We start from the raw sequence: 14,520 nt of genomic DNA, 5'->3' as shown, positions 1-14,520 counted from the left end.
TGTTGTACGTATAACTGTAAAACGCTGTGTATTCTATTGTTGTTGTTTTTTTATCTGATGAAACAACTCAGCTGGATATAATTTTCCAAGGAAAAGGAATTTAAAAATAACAGCCAAAATATGTTGAAAAGCTACATTTAAAAAAGATTCTCAATGTCACCTTAGGCCGGTAAGCGCCCCTCCGCTCTGACAGAGGGCGCTATGGAGCAGTGAGGGCGGATAATCCTAAATTGGGGTTTTTGTTCCTGGAGCTGCTCTGAGCGCTGTCCACTTCAGCACCACTAGCAGAGCGAGGGGACCAAAGCTGCGGCTCACCATCAGCACCAGCGCACACCCGACTCCCAGCATCCCAATACACTGGGAATAAACCCCGACACCTGCTACAAACTGCGAACCTTGATAGGACAGAAGAGTGGAAACAAGGTAAGAGTTATTAACGAAGCTCAGAAAGGATTAAGTTACCGCGGAGGCTTCTCCCTTTTCCTGCTCGCTTCGAAGATAACGGATAGCAGCATGAGGAGGTGTTCACGTTCTGGTTGCGGCCCCGTAAAATGATCTCTTTCTGAGTTAAAGTGAACCAAGGAGGATCTGAACCAGGCTGGTTTTTAACCAGCTCTGCGGATGATGCTGAGGTTTTATAACTCCTATTTCCGTCTGTCGGTGAGAGGTTTCCTTCACATCGCTGCGGGACGTTTGATATCTCCGGAGCCATTTTTGTTAGTGTGGATTAAGGCGCATATTTTGTTAGTTAAAGCCCATCTGCCTTTGCGCAGTCAGATAGTACAGTTAGATTCTTGGGGTTTTGCCTTTTCCGGTTAAATTAGGATCCCTGCTGTAAGGTGGGCAAATCCAAAGGTCTTCTAGTTTATTATTATTTTTTATTTTATGATTTTGCACTTTGGAGTTGTGTGCACTGATCTCTTTTTGACCAGCGTGCGGTATGATCAGGGGTATTTTCTGGTTTTATTTGATCTTATTGCATCCCGTCTGGTTTAATCTGAATAGTTGCTGCTGACTCCCCATTGGGGAAGTTATCCAAATATTTCCAACTACAGAAACATTACTTATTTATTTATTCATTTATATAATAATATATATCTTCCTTTATATATATATATATATATATATATATATATATATATATATATATATATATATATATATATATATATATATATATATATATATATATATATATATATATATATATATATATATATATATATATATATATAGGAGCCAATTATTTTTGTTAATAATCAACCAAGTTTTTTCTTTTTGTGCATAATCTAGCTAAGTTTATTTTACTTTATTGTTTGATATCTGTAATGAGATGATGTTTTTTGGTTATTTAGTCATGTTCCTTTGTTTTTGGTTAGTTATGATTAATTTGGGGGAATTATTTTTATAATTAGTCTGTCAATGTTAGGACCAGCATGCATCTGAGTGGGTGTATGGTTTGTTTGTTTTTTACCAATGCAACAGAAACATGGAGGAAATGTTTGTCTTTTTCTGTTTGCTGGCCTGAGGAGAAAATAAACTGAGAAAACTAAATGAGTTTATCTGGAACATTTTTTTGTTTTGCCTGTGTAAAATTAGTCCATGGTGCATCTGTGACCTTTGTGGATTTCCATTTTTCTTTGTGTCATCAAAGCTGGGCCACAACATATATGTATTTTTTAAATTTCTTTTTTTCTTATTTCTTCTTAATTATTATTATTATTATTATTTTTTGCTTCTTTCTTTTCTTGTGTGGCCATTCTCAGTTTTTATGAATTTATCTGCTCTACTGTAAAATGCTTCCACACAGGGGAGCAAAAGGCTTACAGGTCATCCATCATGAAGAGACTTTTTGATTTAAGGTTAAAATAGTTTCTATTTTTATAGAATGTATTTCAAATACTTAAAAAGAAGAAGAGACAGACAAGGTGCAGGTTGAACACTATATACAATCAGGACTTTTTGTAGAAGAATTGGGGGCCACAGGCTTTAATTAGCTTAGTCTCACTCTAAGAAAAACCAATTACAATTTAATTAGTTCGGCAGGCCCTGTCTTATCCTCCAAATGTCTGCAGTATTTCATCAAAATGAACTTTTTTATTCTTTTTTTAATGTATCTATATAGACCGGGTCATTTTTATACATCCATACAAACAAATGAAGAGTCTAAATTTTTATAGCAGGTAAGTGATGTTAAAACTGTCTAAGAGATACACCAAAATAAATAAAGAAGGATGCATAGAGCAGGTACTTGCAGCTTGCTGTTGTTAAGCCTCCTCACAGCATGATGCCGCCTCCATTGTGGTTTCCTACAGTCATACTGTGTTCAAAATGATTTGTGAAATATTTTTATTAGAATTGAGTTCAATCATTGTTTTTCAATGGAACTGCTTCTTTGTCTCTTTAAAATGGCCTACAATCAGGGGCGGATGTAGGAAATGTGGGGCCATAGGCAAAGACAGGCAGGGGGCCCTCTGAATTTACAGATCCAGTATACAGATACAGAAAATTTAATAGAATAGACATACATTATTTGTTCTACATTATGTCCCTCTCTTCTTGTTGTTTTCTCTCTATGGTTTGTATTCAGCTGATTTTTCATGCTGTCTCAAAAGGAATGAAACATTTCTTTTCCAAGCACTAAGCTCACTAAGCCAATTGCTCCTTCCTGTGTTTCCAAAAAGGCAACAGCAAAAGTAAATAGCTCAGTCCTTCTTTTCACTGTAGACAAGCCATGATCTGCTTCTCTGTTCTTCATTTCTCATTTGGATGAAATAATAGCTGCATGAATCATGACAGCAGACAAGATAGAGGAGAGCAGGAGGCGGGGTTACCAATCTACTTGCTCTGGAGAGCAGAGTTTGTGCTTTTATATGGACTTTTATCAAAAACATAATGTGCACAAATATGGAATAGTTGTATTAATCATACATGTAAACAGAGTTTTATGGGGCCCCCAGGAACTTGGGGCCCTAGACAACTGCCTAGTATTGCCTAATGGTAAACCCCCCCCTGCCTACAATGCTGTGGTATAAAGCAAGGAAGGTATTGTATTTTATTTTTCCAGTAAAATTTACAGTCTCATTTTTTAATCTCACAGAGATAGTGTTGCATTATGCTGGAACAATTTCAAATAGGAAGTAAGAAATAACTCGGGAAGACATTTATGGACACCTGCAGTAAAATAATGAGAGAAAACCTTCCTTTATGGGTGATTGGTTCTACATTCGGTTCTCTAAATGTTGTCCTGTAGGGTAATGTGCTGACCATATTATTCTGAATGATAATAAAAGCTTTGGAGGTTGGAACTTAGGCACATTTCTCTGCAGTGTGTTTAAATTCTAGCTGCGTGTTAATGTTTGATGCTTGGTTTGTAGCATTCTGCTGAGTGAAAAGGAGAAGAGTCAGCTGTGTCAGAACAGCAGCACGGCGACGTCCCTGATGTGATCCTCAGCTGCACAGAGCTGGACTGACCAGTCTGAGCCAAAGCATGGGGTGTATCTTTAAATACAGACTTTCATTTTTTCACAGCGCTGCTGTGGGAGAGATAGGACCAGATGAGGTAAATGCCTGATAGAGGGATTAGTTTGCATTAGGATGTGGCGGCTCTTAGAAGGGGAAAAGAAACACCACTCAGCAGTTGCGGTTTATCTTCTGCTTCCTCTTGTTTCTCATCCGATTGTTGTCTTCAGAGCATCTGTCTCCTGCCTGCTCTACATTCATATTGTTCCTAGATGATAACGATGATAACACAAAGACCCCTGAAAGACACACACACAAACACACCAGCAGCTCCTCCTCCTGTCCTAATTCCTCTTACTTCAGCTCTCCTGAAGGGTGAAGCCCTGAGGGTGGGAGAGCACATAGAGGCACATCTGAGCAGAGGAAGGATGCTGCCGAGTCTAAAAGCACAAACTGCCAGACATTTTCTCACAGCACAGCCTGATCATGTGTCTATTCAAAAAGAGGGCTGGGATATTACAACACAGCAGGTCTGTGTCCGCCGATTGGAAGAAAGCTGTTGGAAAAATGTTTGATTGATTCAATTTTTTTGGTAAATAGGAATCAAATGTGCAGTAGATATAAACGTGAATTAATGGAACCTACCACCAACATATTAAGAGTTTTTAGCCATAAATAAGGTTAAAACGTTGTAAAATAAACTAGATAACGTTTTGCATTAGCTTCCAAATTTTATTCTTTATATAGAGCCCGACAAAAGCATTTTAAGCCTCTCATATTGTGGCGTGCATGTACAACTGTGCTAAAAAGTTTACATACCTTTCTATTGAAGACACAAAAACGTCAGCTGCCAGGAGAATAAATCGAGTAATAATAAAGAATTAAATAATAATATATTACAAGGATAAAAAAATAGAAATTATGACAATGAAATTGAATATATATAAAGGCCTGCATATATTTATTTTAATAAATTAAATAAGGATGATGGAGCTCCTGAACTAATGTGTTTTTGAGCAACACTCTGAGGCAATCACTGAAATCAGGGGTTTCTGTAATGTTCAGTCAGACTTCTGCACCTTTAACAGGTATGTTGATTCACTGTTCATGAAAAGGTATTTTAATTTGTCCGGAATAGTTTAGAATAAAAAAAAATAATAATAATTTAGTAAAAAAATATTTATTATTACTTGTTTTAAGTTTTGCGTTATTTTAGTTACAGATGTAAATTTCTTTTATGGGAGGGTTTGTAAATTTTCCAGCACAACTTTTAACTTGCTGTGTAATTTATTGGGCTTTTATGTGATGAAATAACTCTCCTGGCACACAGAATATAATTTTACAAGGTTTTATATAAATTATCCATTAGATTCCGGTCTGTTAAATCATAAACATGCTTCCCATTTAAACCATTTAATTGTAGCTCTAGTTATCTGTTTGGGGTTTTTGTCCGGTTTTTGTCAATATTCACATATTTCACGCCCTAAAAAGCTCCTCCATGCTGTTAAAGAATAGCATGATGCTGCCACTGACATGTCTGTGTTGTATTTTCATCTCATTTGAGCACGATGGTACGGAGCCCCTAAAGGGACATGGAGGGAAAAAAGAAACTTTTGCGAGATCCCGCAATACTTTTGTCAGATCTCGCAAAACTATTGCGGGATCTTGCAAAGGCATTGCAGGATCTCGTAAAAGTATTGCGAGATCTCGCAAAAGTATTGCAGGATCTTGCAAAAGTATTGCAGGATCTCGCAAAAGTTCTTTTTTCCCCTCCATGTCCCTTTAGGGGCTCCGTACAATGGCTTCTTCTGCATGTTTGATTCGTCCTTTAAGGCTCGGAGCAAACTCCTTTATTTCTTCTATTTCTTGGCCTTTCCATAGCACTGTGTAGCCAGTTTGATGCTTTACCACAGGGTGATGTGATGTGTGAGAAAAGCTAAGAACAACTCCTCAAAAACAAACAAAAAAATACTATTAAGAAGGATTCCTTCCAGTTAAAACCGACCTTCTTTCTCTATTTGTCAAAGCTTACTCCCTCCCAGCCCTCTGCTTGTGTCACATCACTTCCTCCTGTTTGATTGATGATAAATCTCATCCCCTTTTACCCCGCACCTCTGCATGGACATGATTATACAGCCTCTCCGGCTGATCCTCTCAGGAGTTTGATTCCTCATCCGTTCCACCCTGCGTTGCAGGAGAACAGACGCATCACTAAGTACTGTTTGTTTTGTTTTCCACTGTTCAGATGCAGGTCAGTGTGGGGGTTTGTGTTGTTTCTGTTCGGTTCCGCTTCACCGTGAGGTAACTCTCCCTGCATACACAGTATCTATCGAAAGCAGGATTCTGTGACTGTCGAGCATGACTAATTTCTGATATCCCAGGTTCAGTCTGTAAATCTCGGCCGTGGTGGAGATGCCAACTCTAGCGTTTCTACAACTGTATAGAGCTTGTTCTCCTATCTGTAGTGCTTCAGTTCATTGCTTCAGCTTCTACACCCACCTAACATGTTAGCAGAGCAGATCTATATTGCCTGGCCTGCAGTGAAAAGAAAAAAAAAGGAAGCTCTCTTAACCAGCCTGCCTCTCCTCCCTCTCCACTACAGCTGTCTTTTATAATCTAATGGTTTATTCAAGCTCTGGACAGTTGGCTAATACAGATTATGTGTAGCACTGCAGCACAATAGGACCTGGGCTCTGAATGCATTTTAATTGTGTGACGTAAAATACAGAAACTGATTTCTATTTTTTTTTTTACTATTTTATAACTTAGAGATATTGAGGTAATTATTTTTAAAAAATCCTAAACATGTGGTTCTTCTTTTCGCTTTTCATTGTAGCAGATTAGTTTCGATATATATTAGAATAGTTCCTTCATTAAAATGTTAAAATATCACAACACTGCTGATCCAGTTGCTTCGGATGTTATCATCGCATTAAATGGCTGTTATTAGCGCTTTTTTTGTCCCATAGAATAGCTTCAGATTGTTCCTCCTACCTACTAGTAGAATCAGTATGTTTTTATCACCAAATTAATCCTAATCCTAAGGTAATTCCTTTTATGCTTGCAGAATTGATTAATGTGTTTATGTGTAATCTGAACAGAATTTAAGTAGTTCTTTATGCATTGTAAAAAAAAAAAAATCTGCATCTTGCTCTTATTAAAAAAAAAAAAAAAAAATCTCATAACCTGGTAACTGAGTTGTTTTTAAAGACCAAATTAAATCCATATGCACTTAAATGTGGAATTTATTCAAAGTAAAGGTTTTAAACACAGTTATTTACAACAAGTAGGTGCTTTGCAGATAAAGTACTGTATATAAAAACTAAAAGTAGGTAAATTGTGAATAAAACTTGCGCCTTTAGAGGCGGCCAAAACGGCTGTTATCACCTAACAGCTGCATATTATCAGCTATAAGGAACCTACTAGAAGGTAAAGGAGGCACAGCCTGCACCCATTCTATGGGACTGATAACCGCTAATAACGGCCATTTAATCCTTGATCACATCTGAATCGAGGGGCTGGTCTGTAGATATGTTTCTGTCAATTTGTTTGGATATAGTTACTCTCAAAGGAATGTTAAAACTTAGCTTCTGTCCTGATTTAATTAAAGATCTGACCCAAATGCAGAAGACCAAACAGACAGATCATGGAAAAGTTTAACAGGTTTATTTAGTATAATGAGTTGAGTCCAGTGCTGCTCTGAACACTGTCAAACCAGAACTGGAAAGTGAGGGGAAGATACTGCGGTTAGTTCAGGCTTAGTGGGAAATTTGATTCTTTGACTTAAAGAGGAGGAATAGGTTGCAGACTCACGTTTCCAGAAAAAGGTGTCTTTTATGAATCCAGTCTGTGTGTAATGTTCCAGTGATTGTCTTTTTTGATGGTGGGCGGACAGGGTTTACCCAGACTGCGGTTGTTCCTTGGTGAACGGAGAAGCTGACTGCCACTTAGACTTCCTGCGGTACTTGAACAGGTTATTGTGGAGATGAATCCCCTACTCAGAGAGAAGACAATCCTTGGGGGAAAAGGTTGATCCAAACCACAAACTTGAATCCTCAGCTCAGTTTGTTTCTCAGAAGATCCTTCCAGGGGAGAGAAGGTCCGAAACATCCAGTTGGCAGGATGACTTCCTGCCGAGAGGCAAAAACAAAAACAGCAAGATTAAAACTCAGGTAAACAAGAAACTCAGTTTGACTCAGCAAAACTCAGCTTGGCTAGAGTACCCAAAAACTGGCAAACAAAAACTCAGGTTAGACTCTACTAAACTAAGCATAGCTAGAGCACCCCAAACTGGCAAACACTCTGGCCTCGAGGTAGTGGCAGTCAGCAGCTTAAGAGCACTCCACAGGTAATGAGGCAACCAGCTGCAGGTGTGCAGGGAGACCCAATGAGGACGGGGCACCACACAAAAGCAGACCACACAAACTGGATTCCTGACAGCTTCATGAAGTAAAATAGCTTACAAACCCCTAACAACCAACTGATTGATATATATATATATATATATATATATATATATATATATATATATATATATATATATATATATATATATATATATATATTGATATCATGTTTTCATATATATCTTGTTATACATTTTTTCCTTTTCTTGTCATCACATACTGTACTTATCTTCTGAGCACAGCGGTGTCATGTTTGGTTTCAGGTTCCTAACCCACGAGCATAACACTCATCAGACAGGGAAAAAAGTTCAATGGTTTATTGTTAGAACACTGTACAGAAAATTAACAGATCCAGGGTTATCAGATCCAGGACTGGTCACGACTGGGTTCACTGCAGAGGGGGACAGAGGAGTTAGCTGATGTCCAGGTAATTTGCAGGATGTGAAGGTGCAGGTCTGTACCTGTTCAGGAGTTTAAACAGAGCGGCAGAGGGGGGAACCAGGAGGGTCCAGAGGCAGGCGGCAGGCTAAGGGCTTGGTGGAGGCAGAGCTTGGTTTGCAGATCACAGGTTTGAGTTTCCCTTCCAGATTCTTCAGAGAGCGGGCAGGCAGGTCTTTGACTGGTTTGATTCTCCAGAGTTCTTCAGAGATCAGACAGACAGATTTCCAACAGAGGGACTCTTCAGGGTTTCTGGTTTCAGACAGGTACAACCTGGGAAGCAGAGAAGACAAAACAGATCAGGTTCAGGTTTTTCAGGGAGTCAAAGATTCAGACAGGCAGGTTGGCTCAGGCTTGCTAACCATAACTGGCAAACACTCTTGCACTGGAGTGTAGCTCTCCGCCTCCTTAAGTAGGGACCTCTTGATGAGCAGATGGAAAACAGGTGTTGCAGGTGAGCACAAGCCCTCAGGAAGGGATCCTTGGCGCCCTCTGGTGGGCAAGCCTCTGGATCCCAACAAGCGGACATTTGTGCTGTTCCACCATGCAGAATGGCTGAATGGGGGGCTATGTAGAGGGTTTATATTTACAAACAGAACCAGATAAAGTGTATCATATTTGCATATTTTATACTCATTAAACAGTTTAAATGTTCCGGAACGAGACTCCATCTGGATCGTTTCATATTTGTGCACTAGGATGCTATTTCTGTTACCCGTGTTACAGTGTGGCTCAGCTTAACGAGGAACAACAGGCTCCCTCTTCTGGATGCGACTATATTACAGCACCAGAACAAGGTCCCTCTTAGAAATTAGTTGATAAGAAAAAACAAATTTCAACCTAATAAACCATTAATTGACAAGTAGATTATTTGTTTGCATCCCTACTGCAGACCAGATGTGATTTTCTTGTAAAACATCAGATTAAGGCTAAATCACCTTTAAACTAACACCTTTCTTCATTCTCTCTTTCATCCTAAGAAGCGTTATTTGGCCCAAGCCTACGGTGTTGATAGTTTACGCCTTAAAGCGAGCCTCAGCATTGGTGGTTAATGAGGTGTTTAATTCCCACCATATAAAACAGAGCTTTAAATCCATGCTGGCATGGAAATAGGAAACAAAATCAGTTATTCTGCAAATTTAAAGACTGAAGCATGAAAGCAGGAATTATATAATGTTAACCACAATATGTCCATGGTCCATGAAAAGCCTGAGCTGCTCACAGCGTTGCAGACTGAAACGTCCTGCGCTGACTGTAATGAATTATCATGACATAAGACACATTAGAGCTTTTTCCTGCTTTCTGAGCGGCACACATCATGGATGCTCTCCAAGGCTTTCTCGTCTGATGGCAGCCGCCTGACCCACCGGGTCAAAGCACAGCAGACCCACAGGACTAAACTGAAGTGCACATTACTGTGATTGGCAGAAAGAGGCGGTGCAATTTTAAATGGAAGCACCGAATGAAATGTAGGCTCAGAATTAAACCTTTTACTGTCAAAAGAAAGGAGGCATTCAGCTCCTCGTAAGCCATTATACTCTTGGCAGCGGTGCACTCAGATATATCCCAGCGGTCCTGCTGACCCACATTACCTTGTATGAAGTCAGTAGAAGGCATTCTGTTTGGTTTATTCATTTTCTATTTATTTATTCTTTCTGACTCGGAGGCTTTTAGCAGTGAAGCACCAATCAGCTGTGAAGGGAAAAAATGACATCTCTTTTTTGTACATATTTTCATTAAAAGAGTCAAAACTTAATACTCCCTCTGCAAACGCATCAACCAACAGCTTATGCTTTGATGCATTTTATTGAGCTTAATATCAGCACCTCAGAAAGGCGTTGATATTCAGCTTGATGTATAGTATCATTTAATTAATCAGTTAATTAAGTTGTAATACATCCAAGGATGCTTAATAAAGTGCAGAATAAAAAAAAAAATGTATTTATAGCAAGACTTTAGAACAGCTAGCGGGTATCCAAAGTGTTTAACTGCTGAACTAAAATGACTAGAATCACAACATACAATAGAAAGAAAGAGTGAACATAGAAAACTGTAAAATCAAACAGGTTAAAAAGAAAAAAAGTATGAAATTGTCACACCAAAATTTAAATTAAAAGCCAGCCTAAACAGATATGTCTTGAATTTGGACCTAAAGAGAGCGATATCTGTTGGGGCAGCAGCTGCAAAAGCCTGATCACTCCCCCGTTATTACCTTGAGCTTTGGTTTTCTAAAATCAGCTGATTTGAAGAGCGCAATGACTAGGTGTGCTCCCTCCAAGTAAGAATTTTAGACAAATACTCCGGGGCGAGACCCTTTAAAGCCTTAGAAAAAACAATAAAATCTTAAAACCTATTCTATACTGCAAAAACAATCTAGAAATAAGTAAATATATCCTTAATTTGAGCAGGTAAATAAGAGGATTTTAGAAGATAGTTAGATAATATGTATCTGAAATAAGACAATAAATATCTTATTTTAAATGTCTCACTTACCACCTCAGTTAAAGAAGAAATGCACTTATTTTAAGAAAAAATGACTTATTGAGATTTCAATTTTTTGTAGTGTAAAACACCTTGTGAGGCACTGTAGGGTGTAGGGAACGGGAGTGATGTCTGCACGTCTAGATGTGTTTGTTAGGAAGCAGGCTGCAGCATTTTGCACAAGTTGAAGGCCGTTCAGATGGATGTCAGATTCAGACCAACATCATCAGAATCAGAATCCAGTTTACTGCCAAGTAGGTTTTTCACCTACAGGGAATTTGACTTTTGTTGATGTGGGAGACAAATTAAGAATACAGAATCTATAGCTATATACAGTATAAAAAATACAATATTATTTATACAATGTATAGTATATAGCTTTATAATATATATACAATTCAATTCAGTTTGTTTCTATAGTACCAATTCACAACACATGTCATCTCAAGACACTTTACAGCTCACCAGATCATACAGTCAAATTGATTCAAAGTTTTCTATCTAAGGAAAACCAGCTGATTGCATCGACTCATTGACTCAAATGCATCCCTCACACTAAGCATGCTTGTAGCGACAGTAGAGAGGAAAAACTCCCTTTAACAGGAAGAAACCTCCAGCAGAGTAGAGTGCATCCTAGACTGTGAGTTATTGAACGCAGGAGGTCTGGAGATGCTCTGTTGGTGTAGCTTCTAGGTCCTGGATGGGGGAGGGAGAGAGGCAGTGTCACTGTCACGATGGGAAGAAACTCTTCTTGTGGCGTAAGGTTTTGGTCCTGCCAGTAGCTGGGGTGCGAGGGGTCAGCCACAACCTTCTCCATACGCCTCAGGGTCCTGGAGGCGTACAGATCCTGGAGAGATGCACCTCACATTACAGCAGTCCAACCTTTAACTAATTAAATCATGAATGGCCTTTTCTAGCTCGTGCCTGCCTGCTCAGAAAAGGCTTAACTTTAGCCACCTAAAAAAAGCTAATTTTGACAACATTACTGATCTGCTTATTAAATTTCATGCTGCAATCAAAGGTAACCCCCAATTCTTTGACAGCTGGTCTAGTGTACGATGTGAAAGCTCCCAAACTCAAAGCTGGACCATTCTGCATGCCTGGAGTTCTGAAAATCATACATTTTGTTTTCGTTTCATTCAAATTAAGAAAACTGTCTGAAAGCTAGAAATGACACTAGAAATAGTATTTTACGCAATCAGCACATTTATTTTAGTGATAAATAGGGCTGTGTCAGTCGATATAGATGATTATTGATTATTGTTTGGCTTACTTATGTAAGATAATTAAAAGGAAACAAAACAAAAAGACTTTTAATTCAAAAAGGTCAGCCCTACTATCAGCCCCGCCTGGGTTTACTGTGAGATGTAGAGATGCTAAATCCTCTCCTGAGCCTACATCACTCAGACTGCCATGTGGTTCTAGTTAAATATTTTCTGTCTATATTGATTAGCTCATCTTTGTGATTCATATTAGTATCGCTTTGCTGTCCAGCTCTACTCATAACTTTATTATAACTAAAAATCCATATTTTGAGATTCTTTTTGCTGCACCATGAAGGTTCTTTACCCCAACATTGTCTTAGTGTGAGGAAACCTACCAGAGGTTTGTAATTAGGAGTATATGTGTAGAGAATCTGCTATTGCTCTCATTTTAATGCATATTTTTCAACTTTATGTGATAAAATAAAAGATAAAAACCTAAATCAGAATAAGTAGGTACGACTGTTGGCCTCGAAAAAAAAACAAAAAAAACACATAGTGGATCTTTAAGGATTTTATTCTTTGTATTATTATCTTCCAATGTATAGTTAAACATCTCACTCATCCTGACCTGTCAAGAGTCTGTATTATTTTTGGTCTTTTATTAAACATCCATTAAGGACTGTGGGAGATCACACCAGTCTTTTAGGCTTAATTGAGTTTTTTCTTTCAGTACTTTTCTATTCAGAACTTCTTGGTTTTGGGTCAGCTCTCCGACTGTGTGGAGTGTTTAAAGGAGCTGGAAGATCAAGCAAACGCCCGCTTCATCTCCTGATCAAAGAAAACTCAGTCCTAGATTCATCCTCATCAAAAGAGGCAGAAAAAAATGACGTCAGATTGAAATCAGGCTGTAATTTGAATAATTTAAACAACATTTCTTTTTTTGCTAAACTTTTCACACTGTTTCTTTTTTTTTTTTTTTTGCAACGCTTAACATTAATCCTGCTATTGCTACTTTATTTGCATTATAGACTGGTGTTTCTGATTCTGTATGTGGGCTTTGGGATGTACTGTAAAGAGTGAATGAAACTGCAAGTCAATAGTGAAGAAAAGAGGCCGCGCTCATTTCCAAGACGAGCCCTTTTGAAGCGTTCACACAGCTCCTCCTCAAAGGGCACAGTTTGACTGCTTGTTAGCAGCCTTTGCGCTCTAAGTATGTATACTGCGTGTGTTTGTGATACATTCCCCAAAGGCCCCCTTACTCTGCCCAACTGACTACAGAGCTGCTTTGAAGTTGCGTCTAACAGAAGAGGTGAAGGATGGAGGAAGACAGAGAATGGAGAGGATCTCAAGGGTCGAGGGGATAAAGATGAATAAATAGGGAGACAGCTAAATTGCTTAATTCCTTTTCTTCCAGTCCTCGTTCATCATTTAACCTTTTCGGCGTCATAATTTAAGAAGATGTCAAAGTGTCTGTGTCGTTTTTTTTCCCCCAGGATGTAGGAGAGGTGGAGCTTTGTTTAGGTCTTATTAGGGGCGGCGGCATCCGCCGCTGCTGTCAGTAAGCTGCTGAATAATGAAAGGGGATCTGGATCCAGTTACGTCAGGTGATTGCAGTGTACTTTCAGGAGCGGTTTGTGTGTTTCTGTGTGGGTGTGGGGGCCTGACGGAGAAAAGAATAGAGAGAGGTGCAGCAGCTGCTGCAGCCAGCACACGCTCCACACAATAACCATCTGCCGCGCTCACGCCGAGGCATTGTAACAAACACACACCCGCACACCCCTCCCACTCACACACACACACACACACACACACACACACACACACACACACACACACACACACACACACACACACACACACACACACACACACACACATACTTGTTCTGCTATTCCATTTGACTTCCATTGATTTTCAGTCATTTTCATCCCCTTCTACACCCTAACCCTAAAACTAACCGTAGACCTAACCATTACCAATGCTTACCTCACCCTAACCCAATTGACACCTCAGCCCTAAACTTAACCATTAACAAAATAGCATGTAAAGGACGGACAGAAGGTCCTCACTTTGCAACAACTGGTCCCCAATTTGATGGTGAAAATGAAGAAATGGTCCTCACTCTGAGGGCTAGACAGGTACACACACACACACACACACACACAGACTCCCTACTCTATTGTAGTTTAATTAAACAAACATCCGCATCCAGGATACATTTGATCAGTTTTAAAATTCATTAGTTGATATTTATTTATTTTTTGTTTTTGTTTTTAATCCACAATTTATTGTTTTGCTGATGCAACAGGTATAGAGACGTTGTTGTTCATTACTTTAAGGTTGTATTTATTTCCTGAATAAACATAAAACTGAATAACAGGCCTATAGTTTCATTTCAGTCCTACTTTAAATTAAAAAAAAAAAATTTCTGTCCTACATTTGAGGTTGTCTGCTGCTTTTTTGCTACCTGATAAGAGAGATAAAACATAAAACCTTGTCTGTTTTTTGGAAAGCAATGAGATCTATCT

The 14,520-nt window shown here is 38.8% G+C and overlaps 1 protein-coding gene across 1 annotated transcript in view; it reads left to right on the top strand.

Moving 5' to 3' along the window:
- The first annotated feature begins 251 nt into the window (after nt 1–251).
- Nucleotides 252–14,520, top strand: part of srrm3 (serine/arginine repetitive matrix 3) — a 117,254-nt gene continuing 102,985 nt past the window's right edge. Inside the window, exon 1 of the mRNA XM_038288330.1 lies at nt 252–423. The gene's annotated coding sequence lies outside the window, so the exon portion shown is untranslated. The remainder of the gene's footprint in view (nt 424–14,520) is intronic.

This window comes from Cyprinodon tularosa, unplaced genomic scaffold (genome assembly GCF_016077235.1).
Source record: "Cyprinodon tularosa strain WSP-4 unplaced genomic scaffold, ASM1607723v1 ctg251, whole genome shotgun sequence".
NCBI classification, from domain to species: domain Eukaryota; kingdom Metazoa; phylum Chordata; class Actinopteri; order Cyprinodontiformes; family Cyprinodontidae; genus Cyprinodon; species Cyprinodon tularosa.
Note: the sequence above shows the minus strand (reverse complement) of the source record. Positions and strands in the feature narration are given on the sequence as shown.